Consider the following 10,837-nt stretch of genomic DNA (forward strand, 5'->3'; position numbering starts at 1 on the left):
TCTTGGGCACACACATCAGCGCTAATCTGGGCTGTCTGTCCAGGACAGTTGGTTATTTGTTAGTGGTTATTGGTGGTTAGTGAGAGAGAAGAGGGTGTATTGGTCTTACACCCTGCCCACTGAGTCGTTAAAACTCGCTCTGGATTGGAGCCGGTACGGGCTGCGAACCCTGTACCTACCAGCCTTATGTCCGATGGCTTAACCACGACACCACCGAGGCCGGTTATTCATATTAAAAAGAATTGTATACAGTACAGTAGAAAATAATTATTAAATTCATGATGTTGGGTTTTTTTTGTTGGGTTTTTTTCGTTCTTGAATATTATTTTAGCGTAATGAATCGAGTGGGTTTTAGCTCAGTGGTAGCTGGCCTGGGGTGACATGGGTCATAAAATCGATCTCGCTTTACTTGAGGGACTCAGCAGAGTCGGAGGAAAATGACATTTCATCAGGGCTCGAATTTAACGACGGTATCAACAGCAGTTGCTGTGTCGCGATATGAATTGTCATAGGTCATGAGTTTTTCCCAGTAGACGTGTTGTTGTTTTTTGGACGCTGGGATAAATATTATTGCCATCGCCTGAAGGGATATTTTAGTTTTTTATATTTGTTGCAAAAACTATATAATTGGTTTAAAATTGCCATGGGCAGACTCAAACTTGCCAAATATGGCAAATAGCGGAATTATTCTACCATAAAATGAATTTAATCAACAATTAATCAAACAGAGTAAGTTTGTTTCAAATTGGAAACTAAACAGCTGGATTCTTATTTTATTAACCCACTCAAGAGAAAGGAGTCGGTTCTATCGGTGTCGTCCCATTTGGCCTCAGATCACAGTTATCTTCCCATTTGGTTGTCCAAAATAAGGAAATTTGACCGCGCAAGTAGTCAGCTGTCTGCCATGAAATAATCACAGTCAAACAGCAATGAAGTGGCAACTGTTTGACTGAAATGACAGGGGATAGCATGTAGTTTGTAAACATGTGTAATTTGTTGACATTGAAGACTTGTTTGTGGTAATTCCGGCCCATGCAAAAGTAGTGCTTTTTGTGTAAAATGGGTGTACTCCGGCCTGGTTTAGAGGGTTGTCTGTTTAAACCAATATGCTGGGAGAAAGAGCTGGACAACAGGGGTTGTCCTTTTCAGGGTATGTGTCCCCCATGCAGGCGAAGGTACATACAAAACTTCACGGGCCTGCTGATATTAATAAAAAATGTTATAGCCACTAAGGCTATATAGAAACATATAGCGAAATTAATTGTGGTCTGAGGCCATTTGGTCGAAGTGCCATTTGGTCGAAAATAATAGAGTGGGTTACTTGAGATGACAACCCAGGGTTCCCACTTAATAAATGGACTTGCTTAGGTCTGGGGCCCAGGTACTGTATTGTTTTACAGATGAGCTCGCGTGGGTTTACGTGACTACGCTTCTCGGTTGTTGTTGTTGTTTTTGGGGGGAGGGGGGTTGTTTGTTCTTTGTTTGTTTTCTGTTGTTGTTGTTGGGGTTTTGGGGTGGGTTTTTATATATATATATATATATATATATATATATATATATATATATATATATATATATATATATTAGACTATTGTAGCTGGTCTAATAATAACACATACACATTGAATCATTCTCTGATTTAATTAATACCCTACAACACATCAACATACTGAGTATAATTAGATAGAGGTGACCAAATTGCACCTAGTATCAATATGGCTGATCTAATAAAAGTCGAGTTTGTTTCCAGTCTTCTCGTGGTCAACCGCAAGTTTTATTACATGGATATATATGTATACTCTAAAACCCGCATCTTGGATAGATAGATAACTATTTTAACGTGCCCATATACCTCTAGGGTTTCGAACACGCCCATCCAGAGTCCGACCTCCGATAAGATCGGTGGCTTGACTCGTGATGGGGGGGGGGGGGGGGGGGGGGGGGGGGGGGGGATAGAGTTGAAAATGGGCAGAATTTTGAAAATAGTAATTAGTAAAAAAGTTAATAGAATTTTTTAAAAAAGAAAAAAGTTACAAGCCAAAAATAAAAAGAATTGATTGCTCGGCCGAATATAGGGCGTGCGCTACAACAGCTTGTTCTGAATGTGCACGTAAAACCCTATGACCTGACCTGGCCGAATATTTATATAATTTGGAGCATTTTAGAAGGACAGTCCAAAAATAAATAAGAGAAAGAAGAGAGGATCGGACTATTTAATAATATTTAAAAAAAAAAAAAAAAGAAGTAATTTCGACATAAAATTTTGAACGGAGGTCTAAAAGTTTAAAATCCAATCTATATGGTCCAGGCCGGGGGGGGGGGGGGGGGTGCATTTAAGGTGGGCGGAATTTGGAATACGAATTTAGTTGTTAGGTCAAAATGAGCTAATTTCATACTACTCATGTTTGAAAAAAAAAAAAATCCAAATAATAAAATTAGAGTGCTCGACCGAAAGGTTTTTAAGCTGATTTGAGCATTTTAGACGGGCTGCCAAAATATAGTGCGTCGGACTATTTACAAATAAAAAAATAAATAAAAAAAAATAAAATAAAAAAATAAAATGAAATAAAATTTTGAATGCCGGCCAAAAATCTTAAAGTCCGACTAAGCCCTTGGAACGGTTGGCGACTACGGGGACGAGATGAAGTGCTTCGCGTTGAACTGCGGCACCAGTTTCCTCCACCGGTGGGCTAGCAAGGTCTTGGCTAGCTGGACGTAATGGGCGATGATCTTCAGGACTCTATGGACGGTGTTGTTGTTTATTTCTCTGAAGAGAACTCCTTGTCTGTAGAGTCCATCCCGGCGCGACGTCACCACAAGTCCAAACGTTCCGTCCCCTAGCTCCATGCCGTGGATCCCGACCTCAGTGCCGTCTGGGAAGTGCTTGAAGGATCCTTCGATGACGCCTCCCGGCAGTGAGGCCGTGTGTGTTGTGTCCCCGCCTAAGTACTTCGAGTACTGGCCCTTTATCTTCGACACTGCGAGACTCCATGGGGTGGGGGTCTCGACGCGGACACAAGCGGAGGGGTTGGAGCGGAAGACGCCGGCCGTGGAGTCTCGCACATGGCGGTGTCCAACACTGGCGTCGACTCGTCGAGCTGGTCAGTCTGCGTTGAAACAGCTGGCTTGTCGGGTTGTGGGGGTGGGGACGGCGACGCAGACGGGACCGCCGCTGGCGGTTGAGCCGCCAGCTTTGTTCCCCCTTGTGCCACCCATGGCGCACGTTTCCTCCTTCTCGTTCCTCTCCCCTTCCTCTTCTGAGTGACCGCGACGCCATACACCAAAGTAAGTCACAGTTGCCCGTGACCCGGTGTAAGCGACGCGGTACTCTAACAGCTTCCCGTAACTAAAAAGCAGTCCCCCCAGGTGCGGGGGGGGGGGGGGGGCAAGTCGATAGCACATGAACATACATCCAGCTTCATCGCGTGTTGTCAGAGAAGTCGCATCTTGGAAGATTGCACTTACTGGACCATGTAAGGGTAAACTGACGACCGTTGGGGAGTATGACCGAAACACTTCCGTCCACGACCATCCCCCGAAGTGGCACAACCCCGATGCAACAGATTTATAACGATGGGATTAATTTGCAAGATGCCGAGATGCCAAGATGACAAGTTTTCCGTGTTACTGCTACAAGGCAGGTAATTAGTGACTGTCTCGTCCGTTTCTGCTGTTTATTTAACTCTTCGACCAAATGGGACTTCGACCAAAGGGCAGTAAACCGTTCTATCTGATCCTCCCTTTATTTCTTATTTCTGTACACTCAGGCATACGACAGCATATGAGGAATTATTATACAATAGTTATTTACAGTGACGAGATGACAATAGTTCTCCGTAGAATATAAGCAGACATAATTCAAAATAGCTATGTACATATCTTAAAAATGAAGACACATGGTGACAGGACATTCAAATAAAGCAGAGAGATTTTTATAAGTCAGTGCTTTTAAAAGTATCAAATGATATTGAAGATGTTTATTTATGGTTTACTGAATTTACTTGTAATTTCAGAGATGACTGACATTTTACGGAGGATGCTTATGTTATTACAATTAAACAGTTCTTTGAATTTAAGTGTGCTAGGTTTTTTTAATAATAAAATGGCTTTATAAACCTTTTGCGTGTATTCATAAAATATTACATTTAAATAAGTAGTGCTATTCACCTCCAATATCATTTTCTTCGCACAATGTACATAATCTATTTTCGACTGGGATGCTATTCCAGCGTCTTGTTTTTATGGGTAAATAATGATTACATGTTCTGAATTTCAGAAGGTTGGTCCACAATTTTTCGGGTAATTTAACAAAGTATTTTTCAAAATTTAACGTTTGTTTAAAAATAAAATATGTTTTGCCTTCGGATGTAGACTCGATGTTGTTATGCCATGTTTCTAGATACTGGTCTAATTGCCTTCGTTTAACATGCTCAGTTTGTATTTTTATGGATGGGAAATTTTTCGACATATAAATATCGGAAATGCCTAGGTTAAAAGGCGTATTAAGTTTTCTACCCAGTTATATCTGTGTCCGTTTGCAGTAGTCTTTTATCATATAAGTAAGAAGTAAATGAGAGATTTTTGTAGATTTACCTTTAACTATACGTGCCCAGAATCCTATCATTCTTTGATCTAGGGGCGGAACGTAGCCCAGTGGTAAAGCGCCCGCTCGATGCGCGGTCGGTCTGGGATCAATCTCCGTCAGTGGGCCCATTGGGCTATTTCTCGCTCTCTTTCTTTTTTACTCCCAATATACATCTCACAATATATTTACTCAAATTAAGCTTAACATCTAATGACGTAATCGTACATTTGTGCGTGTGTGTGTGTGTGTGTGTGTGTGTGTGTGTGTGTGTGTGTGTGTGTGTGTGTATGTGTGTGTGTGTGTGTTTAGTAACAAATACTGTTCTCAAATTTTTGTACAGAATATTGCGTTTTCAAAACGTCTTTATTGGTTAAATGTATTAGTATAGTGTTTGAGTACTTATTTTCTAAGGTAATGAATTAGGTGTCCTCAATCCTAACATTACCAATGTATTTTGGGGCAATAAAAAATTGAAGAAAAAAAGAAGAAAAACGAAGACATTAAACAACTGTGTTGTTTGGGGCTAGAGTATTGCGCTGGTCAATCATTCAGTCTCGTTTCCTTTTCGCCACACATTGTATTATGCTTATCCAAAAATCCGGACATCCTCAAAATTTCAAAACCGATCTTTTTCTCCAATCCTACCCTACGGTAAATAAAAGATCCCTTGCTGCTAATCGGAAAGAGTAGTCCATGTAGTGGCGACAGTGGATTTCCTCTCAAAATCTATGTGGTCCTTAACCATATGTCTGACGCCATATAACCGTAAATAAAATGTGTTGAGTGCGTCATTAAATAAAACATTTCTTTATTTATTTACATAGTTACATCTGTGTAAGTACTACGTGAGAAACTCCGTGCCTTCGTAACTGCACCCCGCCTGAGATGGTCTATTGACCCAACACTGTACCTGTATGTCGCCTAAATAAGGAAACCAGTTAACTGAAAACGAATAATGTAACGTCATAGGTACGAAACAGCACTGGGTAACTATTCCAAGTGTTTAAATAGTTTTAAATATTCTAGCGATTACAGCTTTAAAACATGATTCCTTAGATGTTATTTCGTAATGTTAGTTAATTTTGAAAACCATGCTGGAAGAAACAAATAGCGGATCAGGGAAGGAGCAGAGAGTGATTACGACCAATACCCTCATCGTGGTGTCAGGAAAAGGTTAAAGTTTTTTTGTTTAACGACACCACTAGAGCACATTGGCATATTAATGGATGTGTGTTTGGCGGGGCGTCCCCGGCCCTAAGTCCTCCTGCTCCGAGCTCCTGCGGAGATGTTCGTGACCGGTACATCGTTAGACCATCCGCTAGTGGACGACAAGCTCTCTCCCCCCCCCCCCCCCCCCCCCCCACCCACCACCCACCACCCCCATGGCCCTACGACGGCCGCCTCGAGCCAGGTTTAACCACACTACTAGAGCACATTGACATATTAATCATCGGCTATTGGATGTTAAACCATTTGGTAATTTTGACATATAGTCTTAGAGAGGAAACCCGCTACATGTTTCCATTAGTAGCAAGGGATCTTTTATATGCACCATCCCACAGATAGGATAGCACATACCACGGCCTATGATATACCAGTCGTGGTGCACTGGCTGGAACGAGAAATAACCCAATGGGCTAACCGACGGGGATCGATCCCAAACCGACCGCGCATCAAGCGATCACTTTACCACTGGGCTACGTCCCGCCCTCTGGTGTCAGGAAATTAACAGTATTACTACTCACACTCACTCACTCACTCACTCACTCACACTCAATCCCACATTACTTTTATTCTTTATATAATGTTATTTAAATTTACAAGAAAACAATTGTATACAAAATCGTTTCCTCTGTGTTGAATCAGAGTAAATAAGCTGACGAACCATATACACCGAGGAAACAAGAACAGCCTACACATGCACAGGCTAATAGGTAGTCATTTCCGGTAGGACTGTGCCGCAATACTATATCCCAACCCAGCAGTGGTCAGCTGAAACTAGCTTCAATTTTCTTGTCAGCTGTTCGCAATTTCAATTCAACACTTTTGGGGTATAATTTTCTATAACTTTTTTTATAATCTTTATTTCTGTTTTTTCCCCGCGGACTGGTATATTATAGCGGTAATTTGTCAAACCTGAAATTGTAAAAATCAGAACACGAATTTGTTTGTAATTTAGTGACATTTTTGACATTTTGTACTGTAAAATCCCGCCCTCATATGTCAGCAGATTCGGAAAAGGTTCCTTGATTTTCCTGACAGGCACCACTTTAATAGCAATTGCTTCCTCGTCCGTTTTTACAAACCTTTTTAAGTGGTGCTTAAAGCGAAATTTAAGTCACGATATTTTTAATATGACCAATTTAATTGTGTTAGCTACAAGATAACAATTCCACACAAAAACAAACAAAAAACACCCAGAAACTCAGATATACTGGCGTAAAAAAACAAACGTAAGTTCAGTTTTCATAATATAACTCTTTTTTTTCTTTTTTTTACCCGTATACCAAATGTAGTAACATTTGACACATAGCAACCTCATTGTACTGTCTAAATAATCTTTAGTTAAAATTGGGTCAACCGTGAGCACGTGCGAAGCTGCATGCTTTTTACGGATTTGTCAAGAAAGCGTGCATCCGGGCCACTGCCACAATCAATGGACTTGAACGTCATACCAAATCGAAGTTTTGAACAGTACATATCGAGTGTACAACATTTCGTTTTAACACGATTGAAAAGCAAAATGCCGTGAATGTTACAAGTTGATAAGGGTAGGGCTATTGCTCTAATTATGCAGGGGCAATTGCAACGTCGCGTCGCCCAGCAATTTGGAGTGCATGAGTCAACGGTAACTCGTTTAGTTGGGTGTCTCGGGGCCAATGAAGATTAGCTGACCGTCCCAGAGCGGACGTCCGCGCGTAATGTTGTCACGTCAAGATAGAGGAATACGTCTCACACACCTCTGTAACCGATTCCAGACGGCTACGGAGACAGCGAGTCGAGTTGTAGGCACTCATGGTTGCCCAGTGTGTCCACGAACGGTTAGGAATCGGTTGCGAGAGTTTATCTTAAGGCCACGACGCCCCTACGTTGGTCCACAACTTACACCCAGGCGACGTCAACGTCGATTGCAATGGCTGGGTGCACATGCACAAAATCGGTTTCACTTGGCCCACAGGAGAGGTGTGTTATTCACTGACGAGTCTGTTCTCGTTTTACAGGTCAGATGGTGAGCGATATTCAGACGCGTGCGTTAAGGAAAACGACAGATTTGGGGCAGGGTCTGTTATGGTTTTGGGGAAGGAATGGCGTGAAAACACCCCTCGTGGTCCTCCAGGGCAATCTTAAACCGTAAGATATCGGCATCAGGTCATCAGAACTCACATCCTTCCACTTATCCATGCGCGTAACCATAAGTTGCAGCAGGATAATGCGAGGGTTTGTCTTAATTCCCACAACCAAACCAATGTCCCAGTGCTTTATTGGCCACCCTACAGTCCAGATTTGAACCCGATCAAGCATTTGTTGTGGGACGAGCTGGACAGGAGGGTCAGGAAGTGCGTCAACGTCCTAAAAAATGCCGCTCAGCTCACGCAGGCCCTTCTTCATTAGTGGAATAACATCCCACAAACGACCATAAACAACTTGATTGGGTTAATGGTAAGAAGAGTTAGAGCAGCGACGGCAGCCCGGGATAGGCACACACGCTATTGATTTGGGTGCCCTCATTTCAACGTTATTCATGCAAACGCCGTCTGCGATAACACAAGAAACCTTGTAAAACTTTATTCAGTAATGAAGACATAACCTAAAAATCCAAACAATGAAATAATCATCAATAAAACATTTGAAACATTTACCACCGAAAAAAAACCCCACCTTGCGTTTGTTTTTTGCGTCAGTATAGACGTATAAATAGCTAAGCGATTTCATCACCAATATGAGTGCGGGGATGTCGTTAAACATTTATTTATTTATTCATTCATTCATTCACCAATATGAAACAATGTGTCCTTCCCATGAGTAACAATAAGTTTTTTTATGTCCGTCCTCATATGTGCTTTGTAGTAACTGGTATGATTATATGCATATGGAAGCATGTATTCTGACCCCATGTAAAAAGAATTCAATAATGTATCGATCAAAGAAAAACAAATAACCAAATCTTGTCATATTTTTAATATAATCTTGACAAATTCATCTAAATAGTATTAGGAAATAAGAAAACACGTCAGTTTTTCTGTTTTTATATTTTCCCGTAATGATTTTTGAGCGAAAGTAATTGCCCAGCTAGACCTCTGGTAAATGCATTTAATAGATTCATCTAAACATTATTATATATCAGTCAAAGAGTTAGAAATCTCGACTTTGTTCATTTGAATCAATGGCTGCATGATTTGCAATCTGATTAAAATTAGCTCTACTGGGTCTAGCCATTAGATCTAACAGCATTGCGTGGACTCCCATGTCCAGGTGACATTTCATCTATAAATAACAATTTAAATATCGACCAATAATTACACTTCGCCTTTTATAGCGTTATTCGGGAGCATACAAATTCTAAAAATATCGGGTGAGACTATTTATGCAATAGGCGAACTTGTTGGTCTATTTCAACATTAAAAAACAGGGGGGAAAAGAGAGAAATGTTTTATTTAACGACGCACTCGACACATTTTATTTACGGTTATATGGCGTCAGACATATGGTTAAGGACCACACAGATTTTGAGAGGAAACCCGCTGTCGCCACTACATGGGCTACTCTTTCCGATTAGCAGCAAGGGATCTTTTATTTGCGCTTCCCACAGGCAGGATAGCACAAACCATGCCTTTGTTGAACCAGTTATGGATCACTGGTCGGTTTAAGTGGTTTACACCTACCCACTGAGCCTTGCGGAGCACTCACTCAGGGTTTGGAGTCGGTATCTGGATTAAAAATCCCATGCCTCGACTGGGATCCGAACCCAGTACCTACCAGCCTGTAGACCGATGGCCTAATCACGACGCCACCGAGGCCGGTAGGGGGGAAAAGTGCAGTAATAACCTTTGGATTGTATACTAGTATAAACAGATTTTTTGGCTATACCATCACGGTTTTTGGGGGGTTTTTTTGTCTTGAAACGAATTTTATATAAAATTTTATATTGCAATTAGTTTCCGGCATACTTCGTAATTCACCCGAATTATTTCGTATACCCTCGGCATAATCCCGAATGTTTTCAAATTCTTTTCAAATCACTGGCATGATTTTGCAAGTAAGGTTTTTATTGGTCGAATGAAAGGTCAACTGGACATGAGCTCCAACGGGCTGCTGTTAGATCCACATGTAATAGTGGAGCTAATTTTAATTAGATTGCATGATTTGGCTGTGAAGATCGTGCGAAACCATTCAGTATGGCACATACAGTGAGGTGATACAAAGGGAAGACTGACAGAGACAAAGGTCGGCATAAGAAAGCACTGTCCGCGAAGAGTTCGAGCGTGTTGTCGTACCAGAAGGAAGGGTTCGACCAAATAGTTTCACTACGCGTGATTCCAGTGAGTCTGCCGAGTCGTTTAAAAGGTCACTCGTGCCATCACTAGTAGGCGTGCGCTACAACAGCTTGTTCTGAATGTACACGTAAAACCCTATGACATGACATCACTAGTCAGGCTGTTCAACCGAGAGTTCTCTTTCTATCATCCAAGAAAAGAAGCATGCCAGGGGTCTAATTCACTAAACTCTCGCAACTTTGCGATCTCGCAGTGCAATGCTAAAAAGACTTGCAAAGAGGATGCTTTGTTGTCTAGCAGAGCCTAAGAAACCTTTGTGGTTCAAACTAGGAGAAGTTGAAGGTTTTTTTTTGTTTAACGACACCACTGCAGCACATTGATTGAGTAATTATCGCATATTGAATGTCAAACATTTTTGGTAATTTTTTCATATAGTCTTAGAGAGGAAACTCGCTACATTTTTCCATTAGTAGCAAGGGATCTTTTATATGCACCGTCTCACAGACAGGATAGCACATACCACGGACTTTGATATACCAGTCGTGGTACACTGGTTGAAACGAGAAATAGCCCAGTGGGCCCGCCGACGGGGATCGATCCTATAGTGCCAATTTAGAATTTTATAAAATTATAATCAACTCTAGTCGTATTAAATCTGAACGACAAAAGCGTAATACATGATCAGGGCCATATCTCTGTACAATGTAGAGTCGAATAGGCATTTGGCAAAATAGTGTTGATTCTAGTGCCTCGTCAA

This window comes from Gigantopelta aegis, chromosome 4, assembly GCF_016097555.1.
Source record: "Gigantopelta aegis isolate Gae_Host chromosome 4, Gae_host_genome, whole genome shotgun sequence".
Taxonomy (NCBI): Eukaryota; Metazoa; Mollusca; class Gastropoda; order Neomphalida; family Peltospiridae; genus Gigantopelta; species Gigantopelta aegis.